The sequence below is a fragment of the Doryrhamphus excisus genome, chromosome 17, assembly GCF_030265055.1.
Source record: "Doryrhamphus excisus isolate RoL2022-K1 chromosome 17, RoL_Dexc_1.0, whole genome shotgun sequence".
NCBI classification, from domain to species: domain Eukaryota; kingdom Metazoa; phylum Chordata; class Actinopteri; order Syngnathiformes; family Syngnathidae; genus Doryrhamphus; species Doryrhamphus excisus.
This window is the reverse complement of record NC_080482.1, coordinates 9583779-9605835: the sequence shown is the minus strand read 5'-3', so window position 1 is coordinate 9605835 and position 22057 is coordinate 9583779. Positions and strand designations below refer to the sequence as shown.

Sequence of the window (22057 nt, the reverse complement as noted above, 5' to 3'; positions counted from 1 at the left end):
CCCTGCTTATTTTTTGTGTGCCCTGCTTGTAGGCTAGTGGTATGTGTGTGTGTGTGTGTAGATGATGTAGAGATACCTGGCATGGCTGCACCCTTTGTTTGTTTGGCTGGGGGGGGGCTCTCAGACTGTCAGCGCCAGGCATGTGTAGCAAAACAAAACATGCTGTCATCTCTGTAACAAGTGTAGCCGCCGGGACTCAGCAGACACACCTCAGCCAGACAAGCCTCCAAACCCTTCTCCTTTTTTCTCTTCTTCCATGTTCGTGTCCCCCAACTCAGGCTGAAACACCTGGAAACTTCTGCTTCTTTAGCTTGGAATGTTTCTTCTTGGGGGTTTGTTGTATGAAAATGAGACAGATATTATATTTGGGCATTCTTGCTAGCAGATGTCTTGATGAGTTGTAAGTATTCAGGATGTAGTGACTAGCCAATTACAGAGCACATATTTTGAATAATAATATTCATTCATTCATTTTCTACTGCTTATCCTCACGAGGGTTGTGGGGGTTACTGGAGCCTATCCTAGCTTTTTTCGGGCAAGAGGCGGGGTACACCCTGGACTGGTCGCCAGCCAATCACAGGGCACATATAGACAAACAACCATTCACACTCACATTCATACCTACGGACAATTTGGAGTCGCCAATTAACCTAGCATGTTTTGAAACCGGAGTACCTGGAGAAAACCCACGCATGCACGGGGAGAACATGCAAACTCCACAAAGACATGACCGAAGGTGGAATTGAACTCTGGTCTCCAAGCAGTGGGGCCTGTGCGGCAACCACTCTCACACCGTGCAGCCCTGAATAATAATATTCATGACAAAATTCTCCACATATGATAATTTTTAACATTGAGAGGCTGTATATGTGCCTCGGTAGATGCTGCTGTTTTGGTTATGTTCATGTAGTATTCATTAGTTCCTTTTCCAGACTCTTATTTTGGAATCTAAATCTAATTCTATTTCCCGCCACCATTATGTTGTTTTCCCTCGCACCTGCTGCTAATTTGGGCTGTCATTCTACAGAGTTCAGCTAGGTGATTCTTCCTTTGTTGGTGGTGCATTTTGCTTGCTTAATGTGCCTTAAATGTGCTGTAAACCTAAAAATAAAATAAATAAAATATTCATTTCAAATCAAAATGCCAGAGTAGTTTATATTGCTTAAGGTCTGTAAGGCGAGCCAATGCAGTGGTATTTTCCAAACAGTTCCACGGTCCGGATTTGGCCCCAGAGCCTGATTTTGCCACATATGCTGTAGATTTTATTGAGAAATAAGAAGACATGATATGCGTGGGTTTTCTCCGGGTACTCCGGTTTCCTCCCACATTCCAAAAACATGCTAGGTTAATTGGCGACTCCAAATTGTCCATAGGTATGAATGTGAGTGTGAATGGTTGTTTGTCTATATGTGCCCTGTGATTGGCTGGCGACCAGTCCAGGGTGTACCCCGCCTCTCGCCTGAAGACAGCTGGGATAGGCTCCAGCACAGCCGCAACCCTCGTGTGGAAAAAGCGGTAGAAAATTAATGAATGAATGAATGAAGAAGACATGATAACATAAAAATTAGAGTTAAAGAAAAATCTCCCATTGAATCGTTCTCCTGCAATTTGGAGCCAACTTTCATGTTGTTTGTCTTTGCCCATCTGTTGTCTAAACACTGCGCTCCTCCAGGCACATCAGGCCAGATATGTAAGCTGTTAGAGACGGGAAGTCAAGCGCCTCTTTCAATTACTCTCTTATTGGCTTAGCGCTCCCTGCGGACAGGCTGGGCTTCCAGTGTCAATCCTGCCGCAAATGAGAGAGTCTCGCTCCCTGACGGTGCGAATGTCTCTTTGGCTTTGTGTCACGCGTCTTCCTGCCCCCCGACTTGACAAACAAGAAGCCGGGGAGCCGATGTGCGTGTCCTCTTCTTTAACACCGTTTTAATGTTTCAAGTGGCTTCACTCACTTGTCACTTTTCCAGTCAAAACTATGCAACCTTCAAAAGAGGAATAAATTAGAGTTCAGCCAACAGGGGGGGTTGGCTGACAGTGATGGCAATGAGGAAAAGTAGAATAAAGAACCAGAAATGTAAATTGTCATTATGCATAGATATGATAGATATAATGCATAGATTGTAATGTAATTTCTCAAAGTTTTTGGTACACATTGATTACTTTCGTGCTCTCATGTAATCCAGACAACTACACTGACTATTTGAAGGTTTTAACATACTCAAAAACCAAACAAATTATGATTTTTTTTATTATACAGTGAATTTTTTAACCATATTTGACATTTTGTTCCACTTTCAACTGCCTGTTAGGCGTCTGCTCTTACAAGCGCACTGCACCGAAACCTTTTACCCAACTAAACTTTCAGTCTTCTCCCTCCCCCATGGGATTTTGCCAGTTTGTGTGTGTGTGTGCATGTGTGTGTGTGTATGCATGTGTGTGGCACACAGCTGCACACCAGCCCAGTGTGAAGGTCAGGCTACAGCTCGTCTAGCAGCAGGAGATGTCACACCAGGACGGGCCATGGCAGCCATGCACAAAATTGCCTCAACAGATCACAGGCCTCCACCCATCTGCCGTGACGCCAGATTGGGGGTTGCAGGCGGCTGAGTTCGATGGTCGAGCTAATAACCCGCCACCGCCATGCGGACCATTTTGTAAAATGAAGCATTTGAATCCCACCAGAGCTTTGACAAGAAATGTTTTTTTTTTTTTTTTAATGGCCCAATTATTATGTTCAGGGGTGACACAAGAGTCTGTTTTAGGACCACTGTTATTTTCAGTATATTCTTTAATTTTCTACTGCTTATCCTCATGAATGTTGTGGGCGTGCTGGAGCCTATCCCAGATGTCTGGGCGAGAGGCGGGGTACACTCTGGACTGGTCGCCAGCCAATCACAGGGCACATATAGACAAACAACCATTCACACTCACATTCATACCTATGGACAATTTGGAGTCGCCAATCATTCATTCATTCATTCATTTTCTACTGCTTATCCTCACGAGGGTTGCGGGCGTACTGGAGCCTATAAGAGGTATCTGGGCGAGAAGCGGGGTACACCCTGGACTGGTCGCCAGCCAATCACAGGGCACATATAGACAAACAACCATTCACACTCACATTCATACCTATGGACAATTTGGATTTGCCAATTAACCTAGCATGTTTTTGGAATTTGGGAGGGAACCGGAGTACCCGGAGAAAATCCAACCTGGGGCAGCTTTGTGTGACTGGACCTACTGGTTTGACGATGTTCTTCTGGAGCATCAGTGATGAAAGTGTTGACCTTTGACATGCAGTCACGCTGGATAAGAAATTGATTATTATCTCATACATGGAATTCAGATTGTGTGTGGGGGTGGGGGTGGGGGTCTGCACAGGAAGTCAGTGTGCGAGCGCCTCTTGGTGCACCGCTTCTATTTCTGTTTCCGTTCCCCGTGGCTGATGTGTCCCATCTTGGAGAAGTCAATCTTGCTCACAAAGGAGGAGCCTTCCTTCCCCCGGGAGACATAGTTTATTCATGTATCCGATTTTATTTTTTGCTGCAGTGGCCTCCCAGGATTCACAGCGCATTTATTACAGCCCGTAATGAAAATGGAATTCATATGCTGAAAAGCTAGCTCTGGGAGGGATGGTCTTTTCCTTTTTGCCTTATGCACTTTGACCAGGTGTTTACAGCTGGGAGAAGAAAGTCGAAAAGTTTTGGAGTCAATTTGAAGTAAAAAAAATATATATATATTAGATAAAGATTGCTGCAGGGAAGAATTTCATCTGCTGGCAGAAATCAAAGAAAAGTTTCAGCGGGGAAAATATTTAGACCGTCTTTGTGAATAAATGATTGTACAGATGAGAAGACCCTCTTTCCTCCAGGACTTGTAAGTGACGTGTAGCACAATACTGAGCATAAAATAGTCATATGTGCGTGTAAAAATGAAATAATGGCCTATTTATTTCTGTGCACTACATACCTTTGACCTTTTTGCATGCAAAAAATGTCACATACTAATACTATGACTTCAGTTGTCAGCCATATTGTGAGATATGTCCTTCAAAATCAACAGCTTTCTTGCTCTAATATAGAAATAATCCCAGTAAATAATCTCAGTGGCTCTACTATATGACTGTTTTTCAATTTTTTTCTAAACAATAATTTGTCGCTGTTACCTAGTTGACTGTAGCCTATTATTAATGAAAACACACACATATTTACCCATTATGCTCATTTTTCGACCCTTTGTATTGAGTTGTGGTCTCCTATAGAGCAGCTGCACACAATAACCCGCACAGAAAACATTTTAGATTTTGCAGAATCGGAAACTTTGGCATCGTTTAACACGAGAATACATCATTCTAATTACATTTAAAGCCCAGAAAAATGGGAAAAAAAAAACATTATAGGTCCCATTTAACAATTTATTTTTACATGACTACATGGAGTATTTTCAATCATAAAATTGGTGAAATGAAAAACAAATATAAGGCATTCAGAAATGCATTGAAAGACACGTTTTCAAATGTAGTATTCTACACTGCTTAGTAGGCGTGAGAACTACGAAAATATTTAATTTATAAATAAGGAATCCTACTTTGCAGAAATTCCCTTGTTACGGTCTAGAACCAATTAACCGCAACAAATTACAGATTACCCTTACAGTTCAGCAGCCGTTTTTCATATTCATTGTCATTATTGTATATCTTCTCAAGCATCAATACCATCACAATAAAACTTGGATGCACTTAAGAGTAGTCTACATACTGCATAAGATAAAATAAGATAAGATATGCCTTTATTCGTCCCTCAGTGGGGAAATTTGCATTGCACAGCAGCAAGAGTACAGAGTCAGTTACGCAGTACAAAATACACAATATAGAAAAATAAACAATATAAACAACCCAAGTATTAACAAAATCACCAGTTTTTCCCAGCGTTATATACAATACAGTATGTAGATAATATGAAACGAGATGAGATATATAACCAGTCTATACACTGAGATCTTGTTAGTGAGTTAATATGAGGCATTATGGAGATACTTCACATAGAACTTAGTATATTGCATGTATGCATGTATAGTAGTATAGACTTAGTAGTCACTGAAAATGAGTAAACACACAGAGACATCATTGTTGACAATAAATAAATTGTCAACACAAGTTGCAGCATCATAATCTGGGGATGCACAATTGCTGTTGGCATTGGGCCCCTGCCGTTCATTGACAGGAACATGAATTTCAACATGTACTGTGACATTATGAAGTAGAAACCTTGCAGTTTTTCAACATGATAAGGATGAGCGCTTTGCTGAGGAAGGGGAATTTGAAGGAATGGCCAAGGACAGTGTACTCACTTGTCCGCAGCTATTTATTGTTGACTCGTTTTCAGTGGATAAATGGACATTGCCTAACAGGCTGTACACGGGCTACTCTAAAGTATGTCCAGGTTTACATTTCAGTATTGTCCCTTGGCAAGATATACTGTCATAAAAACAAGTTCAAAAGTTCAAAAACACTTTATTTATCCCCGAGGGGCAATTTAAAGGACACAGAGAGCAGCATATGGAATAAAAATGTAGAAAGCAGGACAAGGACAAGTAAAAGAGCAGACACTATTGAACACACATGTACCTAAGAGAATAAATAGTAATTAAATACTTTTCAAAAGTATAACAAGCTAAAGGGGGGGGGCACGGCGCTCGAGTGGTTAGCGCACAGACCTCACAGCTAGGAGACCAGGGTTCAATTCCACCCTCGGCCATCTCTGTGTGGAGTTTGCATGTTCTCCTTGTGCATGCGTGGGTTTTCTCCGGGTACTCCGGTTTCCTCCCACATTCCAAAAACATGCTAGGTTAATTGGCAACTCCAAATTGTCCATAGGTATGAATGTGAGTGTGAATGGTTGTTTGTCTATATGTGCCCTGTGATTGGCTGGCGACCAGTCCAGGGTGTACCCCGCCTCTCGCCCATAGACAGCTGGGATAGGCTCCAGCATCCCCCGCGACTCTCGTGAGGAAAAAGCGGTAGAAAATGAATGAATGAATAACAAGCTAAAGGGAGGTTGTGTGAAATCTGGATAGGGAGGAGTCCAAGTTCAGAAGCCGGACTGCTGTCGAGACAAATGTAGCCCTCCTCCTTTGTGTTCTACATCGTGGGCATCTTAGTCTACGACCCGATGGAAGCCACTCAAACACGGGGGCGTAGCGCGTGGGAAGGGTCCTGTAGAATCCTGTATGCAGTCCGGGTTATTTGTTGATCGCAGTGTATAGAAAGAGCTCTCACAGGATGGCCTATGATTTTGGAACAAACATTTGAAATACTGGTTAAACGAGTCCGGTCCTGTAGATGCAGTGAATAAAACCATGAAATGAATGAAAAGGCCAAAATGTTCTCAATAAAAGCATAATAGAAGGTCAGCAAAAACATTTTTTTTCACTCCAAAGTAACTCAGCTTCCTCAACATGTACTGTCTCTGATTGCACTTCTTGAGGATCTCCTCTGTATTGTGCACAGTTTCCCAACGGAGGGGATCATGTTGGAATTCACTCACTTCTCAAACCGTGACACCTTGTACTACAGCAAGAGATGAAGCCACCTGAAAAATGAAAAAAAAAACTTAAAAAATGTAATGAATGCATGTAGACCAGCTGATAAGGTCACAGAAAAACAGTCAAAAAAGCCCAAGTCCGTTTCCTGGTGGTTTTGTCTCCTTCACTATATTCTATCATCATCAGTCCGTGCAGTGCTTTACCCAGACCATGCCCGCCTCTTTAATGACCGTTTGTCATTGTGAGGATGCGAGTAGACGACGGTGGTAAGGCGTGGAGGATTGAGAGAGGAGGAGATGAAGGATGAAGTCAAGGATGGAAGAACGATTGAAGGTGGAAATAAATCCTTTTTGCTTGGAGGATGATAGCAGAGCAAATTATGGCAGATAATGTTGAGTGAGAGTGTGTGACAGCGATAAGTCCAGCAGGTGGAGAGGAATCCTCCATGAGAGCGGGACCAGAGCTGGATGATCTTATCCAACTGCTTTACCACATTCACTCACCCTTACTCTCTGTATTTTCCTTGTTTTTGTTGCTGGTTGCATATATGTGAAGAACATTTCACGAATATGGTTCAGTAAATCATTTCATTGTATTAACTTTCAATAGCAGATAGAAATAACTTACAAAACAATAACAACAACTTACAATAACTTAAATAAATTACAACAATCCCTTAACCAATTCAACTTCCTCTGCCTTGTTTAAACAAAGCAGACATAAAGGCAGCCTCAAGCTAAATATCTTTAATTAATATTTAATGTGGTATCATTTACATAAAGTACATTAACTCCTGCATACTGATTCTTTTTTCGAGAGAAATGTGAGCGTATGTGTCGTATCTATGTGTGGTTCATTTTTACCGCAGCACACTACTTCGGCGATTAAAAATGGCCATTTGGCTATGAATTCTGATTAATTTGATCAACTGTAAAATGTAAAAACAATGTTTTTGTTTATGTTTTAGGCAACAAACTGGCAAGTAAACTCTGAATTCTGCTGACTTTTCTATAAAATATAATACAGTAAACCTCGGATATATCGGACTCGGATATATCGGAAATTCGCTCACAACGGACAGATAAAAAAGAACCAATTTTTCTGTAATGCATTTCCAATAAAAATTCATTGCATATATCGGATTTTTTATAACGGATTTCACCTATTTCGGACAAAATCTCCAGTCCCGTTCCAATGCATTTCCATTAAATTTCCCTCGCATATATCAGATGGCCGCATCGTGGCGCTCCGATTCGCCGAATCGTGACAGGCCGCTATACGACGTCATTTGCAGCGTTTGCAGCGTTGCCTGCGCGTCCAGGTACATTGGAAACATAGTCAAGGAAGTGCCTTTTTATAACGTATAAAATCCGATTTACGCATATACCGGATATAAATTCGATATATGCGTAAAACTGACATTTTCCGGTATACGCATATAACGGATTTCGCTTATATCGGACAAAACCAGTGGGAACAATTGAATCCGATATATCCGAGGTTTACTGTAGCAATGTTGGATAGGGGCTGCACAGTGGTCGTGTGGTTAGCGTGCAGACTTCACAGCTAGGAGACCGGGGTTCAGTTCCACCCTCGGCCATCTCTGTGTGGAGTTTGCATGTTCTCCCTGTGCATGCGTGGGTTTTCTCTTGGGACTCCCACATTCCAAAAACATGCTAGGTTAATTGGTGACTCCAAATTGTCCATAGGTATGAATGTGAGTGTGAATGGTTGTTTGTCTATATGTGCCCTGTGATTGGCTGGCGACGGGTCTCGCCTGAAGACAGCTGGGATAGGCTCAAGCACCCCCGCAACCCTTGTGAGGATAAGCGGTAGAAAATGAATGAATGTTGTATCGTTTTTTCCCCCCCACCGCAGCCTACAAATAGTCTATGATTAAAAATTGCCAATTAACGATAATTTCTGCTGAATTTTATACAGAGTATAAAGGCAGTGTTGCTTACTTTAATTGTCACTACAGCGTGTTTAAGCTGCAAACTAATTAGGTCATTAATTTCCATATTATCCCGTTTAGGCAACGCAATACTTATTTTGAAGGTCTGGCTTTACCGGGTATGTGTTAAGCCGATGTTGTGGGGCAGATGCAAAGCCATACTGCTGCAGCAGAGAGAGATTTTTTTTTCTTCTTGAAAGTTAAAATATAGGAACATACAGGTACTAAAGTATTAAAACATGAGGTTTGACATTATGCTGCTGATTCTAATACCGCTACTACTTCAAGATGTTAGAGCAAGACACTACAGTACACACAGGCTAAAGGCTGCAATAGTACTAGACATATACTGTAGGTGATTGATTGGTGGCCGATCGATTGGAGCCCGATTTGACAGCTATGTCACCATTGCCTTAAACCAGGGGGTGCACACACTTTTTCCTTAGAGCTACTTAGGGACATGACCGAGTCAAAATGATCTACCATCTACTATAAATGCAAAACACATTATTTATGAATATATTGAGAAGGATTTTTATATGTAAAGTATATGATAATGGGGTTTGATTTCATTTGAACATGCATCAGATTACAATTGAATGCATCACATAATCAGTTCACAGTTCCACATGTCCAAAAGGAGTAGGAAGAAGCAAAGCTTATTAAATCCTACCCCTCCATCTGGTACTTTTACAATCAGTAACTGTTACATTTGTTCACTTCCTGCTTTCCTAATATAGTTTAAGTTGTTTTTTTTATGATTTTTTTTTTGTCACGTACCGAAGTACGAGGTGATATATGCTGGTGTACCTTGCATCAACTTATTTTGCACAATACAACTCTGTACATTTTTTTTCATGACCATACTCTGATGACTCGCACCGATATGGAATCAGAATCAGCTCGGGATGCATAGTCCGGACAGTTGCTGGAATTTTAGTTCCTTCACCTTTCTCCTTCTCAGCTCGCTTTTCGGAGGGAACTCAGTGTCATAGTTTTTTATGAACAGTCTGAAAATTGCGCTCCACATTTGCCTTTTTCGGTAAAGCAATTGTAGACTGACAGATGAGGTTAATGCATTTCAAAAATGACATTGTGGTGGTAGGTCTTTGACGCTTTACTTGGTCCAGCTTTTCCACTCATTTTTATCCCCTTTCTTACTCGCTAGCTTGCTAGAGTTTTGCAGTACTTAGCGCAGTTATATGCGCATGCAAAGTGACGCGTGTGTCAGAGAAAGGTCAGATGTCTATAGCCACGTTTACATGAAGAGTTTTTCTCTTTCCGAATGACCTTTCCGAAAGCAATGGTATACATGGAAAGGAATATTCCAATCGCTTGTCTACATGCGGCGCTATAATCAACCAGAATAGTCAATGGGGCATGCGCAGTAAAGCGTAAACACCAACATCACGTGATACCGACTTCCTCGAGTTTTTCTTTCACTTGTTGGAATAACTCCGTCTTGACAGTTTTTTGTTCCTCCAGTCTTGAAATTTAGTTTGAATCAAAAACAAACTTTCCGCAACAGTCTAGTGCCAATTGCTGGCCTCCATTTTTTTAAATCGACGAATGTCGGGAGCTGCGTGTTACATCATATCTCAGCATTCGCTCAAGGAACACACCCGGGAACAGGAAAAGATAAAGTTCAATCTTGCTAATATTTTATAATTAAGCTCGGCACATGTTTTATATAGATATGTATTTTCTTTTTTAATAAAACTGGACTTGTGAATGGCGTATAGAAGGGTTTAGAATCTGTTCCACAGATGGCGGTAATGCACACGAAAGCTGCTTGCCAACCGCCAATAAACAACAGAAGAAGAAAAATACCACAAAGAAGAACGCACCCTGACAACTTTCCGTTTGAGCGGGTACAAGATACCTCAATCGGATTGGGGAAAGGAATATTCCACCCCTGTGAATCCGATTATATGTTCATTCGGATTGGCACTTTTCTTTCGGAATGAGGCGTATACAAAGGTTAGATTCTTTCTTTCCGTTTGAGCAAATAACCCGAATGGAATTGGAATATTTGGGTCCATGTAAACGTTGCTATTGTAAGGACAGATAATAAGCTGGCACCAACTTTTTTTTCAATCTACCCACAATGCCTTTGCATTTTATCGACTTAATGGGCACCCTTCCTTAAACAGTTTAAATGTATACATACAATCTACAGTGAGGATTACGCAAATGTACTAAGAGTCTAAAATCCTGGATTAAAGCTAGATTATGTACCACGCACTTCTAACACACTATTGTGGGACCTCTAGAACTTACAAATACTATGATAAATACACTATAATATGGGATCTTGTGATTATATTTTCTGTTTTTGTGTGTTTGTTTATTTGCGGGAGCGTGTGCAGCCACCACTGGGGAACACATACAAGAGATTTTACATGTGACTGCTTTCCTTTTGAGCCTTTTCAAAGCTTTAATTGAATCGGATCTGCCTGCTAATTATTCTTATTGATAAATTATAGCTTGATTATGGCGCATTAACGGCTCGTTGAATCAAAAAAAACGGTGACGATAGACTGGGTGATCATTTGTCTCCTTTAATCCCCCCTATTTCATTCTAATAATTAATCTGGGAATTTGACTTTTCAATAGTTATATTTTGAGAATGTATGTGATGCGAAACAGAAATACATATAATACATCAGGAAGCAATCAGGCAATACTGTTATACCCTGCAAACCAATTGAATAAGCACCAAGCTTTCTCCTCAATGCCTGCCTGTCTCACTGTAACCTTTGACCTGCTACATCAGCCGCTGCATGACCTCTGCCATCAGCAGCACACAGGCAAAAACTGCGTGGGTGGCAAATATATGTGTATGTGTGTGTGTGAGGAAAAACAACAGCGAGAGGAAGCCACAAAAAAGAGGGCAGCCAGTAGGTTAGCAACCCTCTGAGACCTCATTAACAAGGGAGTGTTTTACCGCTTTGTGTCATCAGCTGACAGCTCCTCTGAGGCCACGACAAGGGCACCCTGGTGTCAGCTTCGGATGACACCTTGGTGCATCTCCTCTTCCATCTATATCATGCATTTTTATCTCGTATATTACTAACAACATAGTCCAGCTCTTGGTTTTGGTAGCTTAGATAGGAGCCCTAAGAGAGTGAAGATGTGCTCCACAGGACCAGGGGCAGAACTTGGATTGTATTACGAACATAGATTGTTTGTGTGACAGAGCTACCTTCCTTGTTTACTAGTCTTACTCGCTGTCTGGTCTCTTTGCTATGTCGTGTACTGTGAGTATTCTAGAAGTGGCTAATGTTTTTTGCACTTGTGGTACTTACAGGTTAGCATTTAGTATTTTTCCCTGCCCACCTTTTTGTAGCAGTATTTTTTGTTTCCCTTTGTCATTTCCCTTTGCTCTATGTTGGGGCTGTATGTTTGTACATTACCTTCTTGTATTACATACCTTTTATATTAAAGGGGACCTTTTATGCTCATTTCCAGCCATTTGTAATGAGTTGTGGACTCCTATAGAGCAGCTACACACAATAACCAGCACAGAAAGCATTGTAGTTCTTCCAGAATCTGCACCTATTCAGCTGTATTTCTTTGGATTTTGTGCTTCCCGCGAAAACAGTCTGTTTTAATGTATTTCACCCATGTACCGCCCCCCCCCCTTTCTGTGCACGATATCCAGCAGAGAAAGCATTCTAGGTCTTCCAGAATCTGCACCTATTCAGCTGTATTTCTTTAGATTTTGTGCTTCCCGCGAAAACAGTTTGTTTTAATGTATTTCACCCATGCCCCCCCCCCACCCCCTTTCTGTGCACGATAACCAGCAGAGAAAGCATTCTAGTTCTTCCAGAATCTGCACCTATTCAGCTCTATTTCTTTGGATTTTGTGCTTCCCACGAAAACAGTCTGTTTTAATGTTTTTCACCCATGCCCCTCCGGTACGCCCACTCTGCTTTGGTTGGACATACTGCCAAGTGCAAAACACAAGTACAACCCACAATAAAAGTAAAATTCATGATTCTTAACAAGTTAAAAAACAACATCATACATTTCATCATAAAATAATAATTTTTAAAATACTGACTTTAAAGACAATTTAAAATTACATTAAATGTATATATGTTTAATTGTTTTTAATATAAAAACATAAAATATATTTTATTCATTAATTTTAATATTAATGAGTTAATTGTTTAGTTATTCTATTGTATTGTATGTGTTTAAATGTCATTTTAAAATATTATTCCCATCCTTTTTATTACAAATAATTTTTTAAATGTTCTGAACTCCTGGTTTAACACCAATTTATTAGTAACCAGAAAGTTATATCAACATAATTTGCGGCTTCACTTTCCTTGTAGCAGCTAACATACTTTAAAAAGCAAACAACAGCACCCCTGCTGGTCGCAGTCACACAGTGCACTCCATTTCATCTCAATTACTCCAAGACATGATTAACCAACAATCAATCCCACACAATTATTTCACTTATCATGCCCATCCCTAAGTAAAACTTTGGTCTTGTAATTATTTTTCGATTGAGCAGCCAAAAGCACCAAAACATCGTGGAACTATAAAGTTCTTCTCCGTCGAAAAAACATCAGGAGCATCCAAGCCTTGGTGGGTTGAAAGCAACATCAAAGCCTCAATCAATCTTCCATACGGGAGAAGAAAAAACACAGGAACCGTGGTGGATATTGATCACGATACCTGCGCACACACACCGATATTCTGCGTGAGGTCAAGAGAAGCAAAAATAAAAGATCCCTGCAGGGTGAGCTTGAATTCTCACAATCCCCCAGTTAACCCAAACATCAGCACAAAGTAAGGCAGCTCTGAAGGTCAGAGGAGACACCTCTACCTACATAAATCATGAGAGGACTCATCGTAAGAAATACTCCAATGCCCATAAGCATCACTCACACTTGCACTGTGTGCATGTGTGCGTCTGTGTGTGTGTGTTTATCCATATTCCTTCCTCACAAAGGCAGCCAGCCGTCTGTTGTTTTGTTTTTGTCTCCTCAGCGCTCTCTTTTACTTTTTCATGATTCATCTGTTTTGGCTTGATGTTTTTTTTTTTTGCCGGCTATCTGCAAAAGTCGGATCTGAGAGGCCCTTTTTTGTGTGCCGCCTCGTCATATCATCTCCGCGTTTGCGCCGTAAAGTAAAACCCCTGGCAGTGAATATTCACCTGGTGAATAATCTCACCATCAAAGTAAGAGACTGAATAGAAACTGAAAAAAATATTCCTTCACTTGCATTTAGATTTTGTATTCTTTATGGTGCTTTTATGGAGAATTTTGGTGTTAAATTTTAGATATCATCTCTACAGTGTTGCCCTTAATTGTTACTGATTAACCACTTAGGCTTGCCATAGTATCTTATGTTTTTAATTGCGGCAAAATGTGTGTGTTTCTTTAAAAATATTATATTTCTCTGTTAAATTTGATGTCTGTAAGAGAATCTGTTAATCTGACAAGTCGTTTTTAAAATTCATTCATTCATTTTCTACCGCTTATCCTCACGAGGGTCGCGGAGGGTACTGGAGCCTATCCCAGCCATCTTCAGGCGAAAGGCGGGCTACACCCTGGACTGGTCACCAGCCAATCACAGGGCACATTTAGACAAACAACCATTCACACTCACATTCATACCTATGGACAATTTGGAGTCGCCAATTAACCTAGCATGTTTTTGGAATGTGGGAGGAAACCGGAGTACCCGGAGAAAACCCACGCATGCAAGGGGAGAACATGCAAACTCCACACAGAGATGGCCGAGGGTGGAATTGAACCCTGGTCTCCTAGCTGTGAGGTCTGCGCGCTAACCACTAGACCGCTGTGCCGCCCTAATACTATTTAATATACAGTATTTCACAATGACAAGGTGTTGCTGTCTACTATCCATCTATCTGCCTGTTTTTATCCATGAGGAGACTAAGGGCAGCAAGAAATCAATGTGGACCATTCACACTCACATTCATACCTATGGACAATTTGGAGTCGCCAATTAACCTAGCATGTTTTTGGAATGTAGGAGGAAACCCATGCCCGAGTGGGGAATCGAATCCAGTTCTCCTTGCTGTGTGGTCTGCACACTAACCACTTCATCCACCGTGCAGCCAACGATAGTGTTAATACCGAGAAATACAGAGAAAGAAAGATATAGCGGAATGCATCTATGTAACTAAACAAGGGATAAACTTGAACTAAAAGCAATACTAGAAATTGTGTTCTAGCTTAAAAATAAAAAGCATTTTTTTTAATGATGAAAATACCACAAAAAATGTATTTAAATTTAATTAATTATTTATATATTTTTAAATTTATTATTTTTTAAAAATGACTGCTATATTTTGCATCCAGTGGCTGTATGAGTTGTAACAGAGGTGGGATGATAGCCGTTTAACACATGCAATTGTCGGACAAGTATCATCCTTCCATCTTCTATGATGCTTATCCTCATTAGGGTCGTGGGTATGCTGGAGCCTATCCCAGCTGTCTTCGGGCGAGTGGCGGGGTACACCCTGGACTGGTCGCCAGCCAATCACAGGGCACATATAGACAAACAACCATTCACATTCACATTCATACCTATGGACAATTTGGAGTCGCCAATTAACCTAGCATGTTTTTGGAATGTGGGAGGAAACCGGAGTACCCGGAGAAAACCCATGCACCAAACTCCACACAGAGATGGACTCAAACTTGGGTCTCCTAGCTATGTGGCCTGTACGCTACTCGGCCTGTTTCTAAAATAGTAAGCTACAATGCTCATGGCGCTAAAAACGTATGCATGTCAATGATGATTTCTTTGTTAAGGTTGCATAACTTCACATTTTTGCATATAAATTATAATGCAAAATATATGTTATTGTAATGTCAGGATGTTGTACAGGTAATAACTCATAGATCTTGGGCTATATAGACATGGTATACCGTATATCAAACTAAAGATTAGACTCTCATTTTGTATTTGTACTTTTGGTGTTTTTGTTTACTTGTTCTGTTTTGTGTGACCCCTCTCTACAAATACACCAGAAAAGAACCTAAATCAGTCACTCTTTGCCTGGAGCTTTTTCACCGTTTTGCAACAATCTGGAAAGTTTTGTGGCAATTCCTGTTGGAGGCACAGCAAACGCAGAGTAGGTAAACGTTCAGGAGCGCTTGTCAAGCTAAGGCAGTGGCGATTACACTTCCATTACGATATCTAGCGAATGTCCGCTCCCTGGCAAACAAGATGGATGAACTGCTGCTTCTCCTTAACTCAAAGATCAACTCAGACTTTTTGCAGATCCGCCGCTCTGTGTTCCACTGAAACCTTTACTCTGTGAACTCAGCTACAGCTGCCGAGCGAGCCGTGTCACAGAGCTCTCGGGGAAGACGAGAGGAGGCGATGGTACCTGTTCCTACATAAACGAAATCCGCAGTACAGATGTCACAGAATTTAAAGAGGTCATGCAGACTTTGTTCATCAATTGCAAACCTTTTTAGTTCTTTTTGTTTGTCCTGGTCGTCGTCCACATTTTACCTCAAGCCTGCATAGCGGAGGCACTACAACATCTGGTTGACAAGATAAAAGATGTGGAGAAAAAAAAAACACCCAGTGGCATAGAAAACGGATTGGATGGATATGCAACAAAATCATTGTCCAGTAAACCTCGGATATATCGGACTCGGATATATCGGAAATTCGCTCACAACGGACAGATAACAAAGAACCAACTTTTCTGTAATGCATTTCCAATAAAAATTCATTGCATATATCGGATTTTTTATAACGGATTTCGCCTATTTCGGACAAAATCTCCAGTCCCGTTCCAATGCATTTCCATTAAATTTCCCTCGCATATATCAGATGGCCGCATCGTGGCGCTCCGATTCGCCGAATCGTGACAGGCCGCTATACAACGTCATTTGCAGCGTTTGCAGCGTTGCCTGCACGTCCAGGTACATTGGAAACATAGTCAAGGAAGTGCCTTTTTATAACGGATAAAATCCGATTTACGCATATACCGGATATAAATCCGATATATGCAGAAAAACGGACATTTTCCGGTATACGCATATAACGGATTTCGCTTATATCGGACAAAACCAGTAGGAACAATTGAATCCGATATATCCGAGGTTTACTGTAGTTTCTGTTGTCAACTTCTCCCATATCCGTGTTAAATCGCCTTTCTAAAATCTGACATTGCTGTTGGTCGGGTACAACTCAGGAGTACCCCAAGGCTCTGTTTTAGGTCCATTGTTGTTTTTCTTGTGACGTATTTTATTAACTGACGATTAACTGAATATGCACCCATATTCCAAAAACATGCTAGGTTAATTGTCGACTCCAAATTGTCCATAGGTATGAATGTGAGTGTGAATGGTTGTTTGTCTATATGTGCCCTGTGATTGGCTGGCAACCAGTCCAGGGTGTACCCCGCCTCTCGTCCGAAAACAGCTGGGATAGGCTCCATATTGTATTAATGTAGAATTATGTATTATATTATTATTGTGTTTTATGGTTATCATCCCACATTCTCAGTGATACACAGTTTTTTTTTCCAAAATGTTGCTCTGTATACATGATTCAATCTTTACCACCGGACCCTAATGAGGATAAGTGGCATAGAAAATGGATTGGATGGATATGCAACAAAATTGTTGTAGTTTCTGTTACTGTCGGCGATGGAACCTTTTCCTGCACACTTTGTTCATCAATTGCAAACCTTTTTAGTTCTTTTTGTTTGTCCTGGTCGTCGTCCACATTTTACCTCAAGCCTGCATAGCGGAGGCGCTACAACATCTGGTTGACAAGATAAAAGATGTGGAGGAAAAAAAAAAAACACCCAGACTTACCTGGGGATTTTAACATAGCAAATGTGCTTCTCAAAAGATAGACAGCACATAAAGTCTCCCACCAGGGACACTAAAATATTAGACCACATTTTTAAAATACACTTATCGCTCTGTCCCTTATGCAGCTTTAGGTCTCTATGATCATTGTCTGCTCCATCTCATTCTGACCTACAAGCTGAAATTAAAAACGTCTAAGCCTGCGGAGTGAAGAAACGGACATATGAGTCAAAAAAGCTGGAGTTCCAGGCCTGCTTTGACTGCACCGATTGGAGTGTTTGTGAAAAGCTGCAGCCTCAGGTGAACTCTCTGACACTGTGACATCCTACATCAGTTTGTGTGAGGACGTGTGTGTGTGTGTGCAGACCAACAACAACAACAACACACCCTGGTTCACACTCAAACTCGGGCAGCTGCCTCAGGCCCAAGGAGAAGACCTAAAGAAGTGGGGCAGGCAGTGCTAAGAGGAGCTACAATGACACCCTGTCCATAGAGGAACGCTCCTGTGTCGGACTAGTCAATAGATGGGAACAAACACGCAGATGGACCCACCAAACCATTGGAAAAGAAATAATGTATGCACATGACTCATAAGAAGACATTTTCAAAACATTAAATGACAGTTGTGGTGTGGTGAGAACCATCTAGGCCTGAACCCTATCAAGACTGTAGGAATGACAGTGGACTTCCCTCTGTACAGTGTCTGATGTTTCTGGGAACCATACTCTCTCAGGACCTGAAGTGGTCTTCCCACATCAGGGCTCGACAATAACGATGTACCGATGGCCCGGGGCAAGTTAAAACAAAATTCAGGCAAGTAAATCCAATCAGTGATACAGTAAACCTCGGATATATCGGACTTGGATATATCAGAAATTCACTCACAACGGACAGATAAAAAAGGACCGATTTTTCTGTAATGCATTTCCAATAAAAATTCATTGCATATATCAGATTTTTTATAACGGATTTCGCCTATTTCGGACAAAATCTCCAGTCCCGTTCCAATGCATTTCCATTAAATTTCCCTCGCATATATCGGATGGCCGCATCGTGGCGCTCCGATTCGCCGAATCGTGACAGGCCGCTATACGACGTCATTTGCAGCGTTTGCAGCGTTGCCTGCGCGTCCAGGTACATTGGAAACATAGTCAAGGAAGTGCCTTTTTATAACGTATAAAATCTGATTTACACATGTACCGGATATAAATCCGATATATGCGTAAAACTGACACTTTCCGGTATACGCATATAACGGATTTCGCTTATATCGGACAAAACCAGTGGGAACAATTGAATCCGATATATCCGAGGTTGCAAACCAATCCTTGCAAATCTTGAAATGGACCAATCAGAATCGTTTATTTAGACGGCGGTCCGCAGTCCACAGTCCGCGTTTTACCCACACCCGTTCTTATTCGCGATCAACCAATCAGCGATGGTTTGACTAGGAAAACATCTATCATGGCGTCCCTGCCAACATTGTCTAATTATTCAACAACTTGTGAAGGAAAACAGCAAAAAGTGATAAACCAGTGCCTCCTAAAGAAATATTTTATTAGCGGCAGCAAATCAAATGATGGCACAGGTGAATGAATCACATTGCACAATGTTTATTCAAACATGAATGTACTTTTATTTATCAAGGCAAAGTGCCTAGAAGTCTCTTGACAATCCAGATTTCCATGCAACATCATGATCTATGTAGGAAAACAACCGCAAGAAATGATAATAATTTCATCTTTATTTGAGATTCTCATGTGATGCCACAAAAATTAGATGATATCATTATGGCAGTCTTTTCATTTTACATGGGGCAAGTAGTTCTCACCTTAAGGATTCCCCATGGGCAAGTCATTTTTGTTTTTAATGTAGAGCCCTGCACATAGACGCAGTACCTAAAAAGGCCCCAGCACAGCTTGTACTTCCTACAATTCAGGAAATGCAATCCACCCCAGCAGCTGCTGATCCAATTCTACACCGCAATCATTCAGTCTCCTCTGCATTTTGTAAATACTCAGGACTTGATGGAAAATGTCCTTTGTGCCAAAAGATGTTATTTCCATGGTGCCTGGATGTTGAGAGTAACTACAAAGGACCATCAAGTCTGCAGAAAAAAAAAATATTGGAGCAGACCTTCCGTCCATTTGTCACATGTGTCAGTCCAAGGCCATGAAATGAGCAGGGGACATCACCGCAGACCCCTCACACCCCGGAACACAAACTGTTCAAACTCCACCCCTCGGGCGCTACAGAGCACTGTACACCAAAACAACCATACACACAGACAGCTTCCTCCCCGAGGCCGTCACTCTGCTGAACACTTGACCACCCCCCCTTTCCCGGATTTTGTCTATGAATCACACACCTCCCTTTTGCACATTGTAATCTTACTTTTTAATTGTTTTTTTATTTTTATTTATTTAAGTGCTTGTGCATATGTACAGTTGGCGCTCATTTAACATGAGTCAAATTCCTTATTTGTGTAAGCATACTTGGCCAATAAAACTGAAAATATTCCTCACGAGGATCGCGGGGGTGCTGGAGCCTATCCCAGCTGTCTTCGACTATATGACTGTCGCTGGATTACAATGTTGAAACATATTGTTTCATAGCTCATAGTCCCGTACACATTACACGTTAACGATGATGTAGAAAATGCTAAAATGCTAAAGCTACTCACCATTGAGAGAAGTCTTAAAGTAACCTCTTTTCTTGAGAAACTTGGGACTGTCTAATCTGTACTTCTGGATCGGATTCGGCATCCAAAACATATGGCTGTATGTTAAAAGTGGATTTTTGAAAAGATAAATCACCATTGACTATCAACTTCTCAACAATTTATCAGCTCCTATTAATTTGGGTTCACAGTTAGTGGGAAAAGCCGGAAGTTTTTTTAAGCTCTACGCAATGGGCATGCCTGGAGGTGGGCCGTGGGTAGAATACAAAACAAAGCACGGAATTTAAAAAAATGCAGCTGAATAGGTGCAGGTTCTGGAAGAACTGGAGCGGTTATTGTGTGAAGCTGCTCTATAGGAGTCCACAACTCAATACATTCATTCATTCATTTTCTACCGCTTATCCTCACAAGGGTCGCAGGGGGTGCTGGAGCCTCTCCCAGCTGTCTTCGGACGAGAGGCGGGGTACACCCTGGAATGGTCGCCAGCCAGCCAATCACAGGGCACATATAGACAAACAACCATTCACACTCACATTCATACCTATGGACAATTTGGAGTCGCCAATTAACCTAGCATGTTTTTGGAATGTGGGAGGAAACCGGAGTACCCGGAGAAAACCCACGCATGCACGGGGAGAACATGCAAACTCCACACGGAGATGACTGAGGGTGGATTCGAACTTGGGACTCCTATCTGTGTGGCCTGCATGCTAACCACTTCTTTTCAGAAAATATTCATACTAATGTACAATCTCCAATTAACCTAACAGGCGTATTTGTGGAATATGACAGGAAGCTGGAGTACCCAGAGAGAACCGAGGCGCATACAAGGAAAACATGCAAGCGATAGAACCCACAATATCCTGACTGCGATGCCAACACGTCTGGGGGCACGTCTGCTCAAATTCCGAATGCGGCTGTGGTCAGAGTCATCCGTGTCCTTCAACAATCACTCCATCATCTGTAAGTTTTTCTATAGTTTTCCTTCTTTTTCCGCAAGTCTCGCCGCTCCTTTTTGAGCGAGAGGGCTAATTAAATAGTCGATGTCTCTCGCTATTGCTGGAAATTTACTTATTATTGATCCTCACTCTGGCTCCCCAGCTGTGAACCAGATGCATTTCTCCATCGATCCCACATCAGACGGTGCAGTGTAGCGGCACAGTATTTTTAAATCTCTGGCTATTACGTATTGATCTGGAAAAATCTTTTCATTTTTCTCCCAAGTACACGATATATGAAAGGGAGTCATTTTCAGCTGCATGGCAAAAATCTGAGCGGCAAGCGGTGTTAATTGCTCCAAGCAGAGAAAGGCTCTTGTTCCCATTAATCTATCCCAGATACAATCGCACAAAAGCACTCTTGACTCATTTTGAATCCTTTTTGTCTTCTCACAGTCGTCATCTTTTTTTTTATTTTTTTATATAAAGTGTTTGAAATATTCTGCATGTTTAGTGTTAATTCCTGGCTGATTTACGTGATTTCTATATATGGCTCCTACATCAAGGTGATACTTGGGCGCTTTGTTGTTGGGAAACTGGAGAGGGAGGCGGGGGGGAAAAAAGGGCAAACATAACAAAAACAAGCGTCTATTTCTGTCAAGTGACAACCCTCTGCTAGTCTAGCGGGATGTCAGAAGTTGAATTTACACGATGAATGATGCAGTGCAAACCTTCAAATGTAAGCTGCAATAAGACGGTCTAGCCGTCATCAGTCAAGCTTGCCTGTCGTGTTGTTATCATACATAATGGCCACGCATTGACCTATATTATTTCTATTTATTCATGCTTAATATGGAACTCATTCACAGAGTTGCATGGTGATAAGATGACTGTACGGTGGACGAGTGGTTAGTGTGTAGGCCACACAGCTAGGAGCACCGAGTTCAATTCCACCCTCTCTATGAGGAGTTTGCATGTTCTCCCCGTGCATGCGTGGGTTTTCTCCGGGTACTCCGGTTTCCTCCCACATTCCAAAAACATGCTAGGTTAATTGGTGACTCCAAATTGTCCATAGGTATGAATGTGAGTGTGAATGGTTGTTTGTCTATATGTGCCC

General features: G+C 41.4%; 1 long non-coding RNA gene across 1 annotated transcript in view; it reads left to right on the top strand.

Annotated features, from left to right (window-relative positions):
- Positions 1-22057, top strand: part of LOC131105331 (uncharacterized) — a 75533-nt gene that overhangs the window by 26363 nt on the left and 27113 nt on the right. Inside the window, exon 4 of the long non-coding RNA XR_009119917.1 lies at positions 20795-20965. This is a non-coding gene — a long non-coding RNA (uncharacterized LOC131105331). The remainder of the gene's footprint in view (positions 1-20794; positions 20966-22057) is intronic.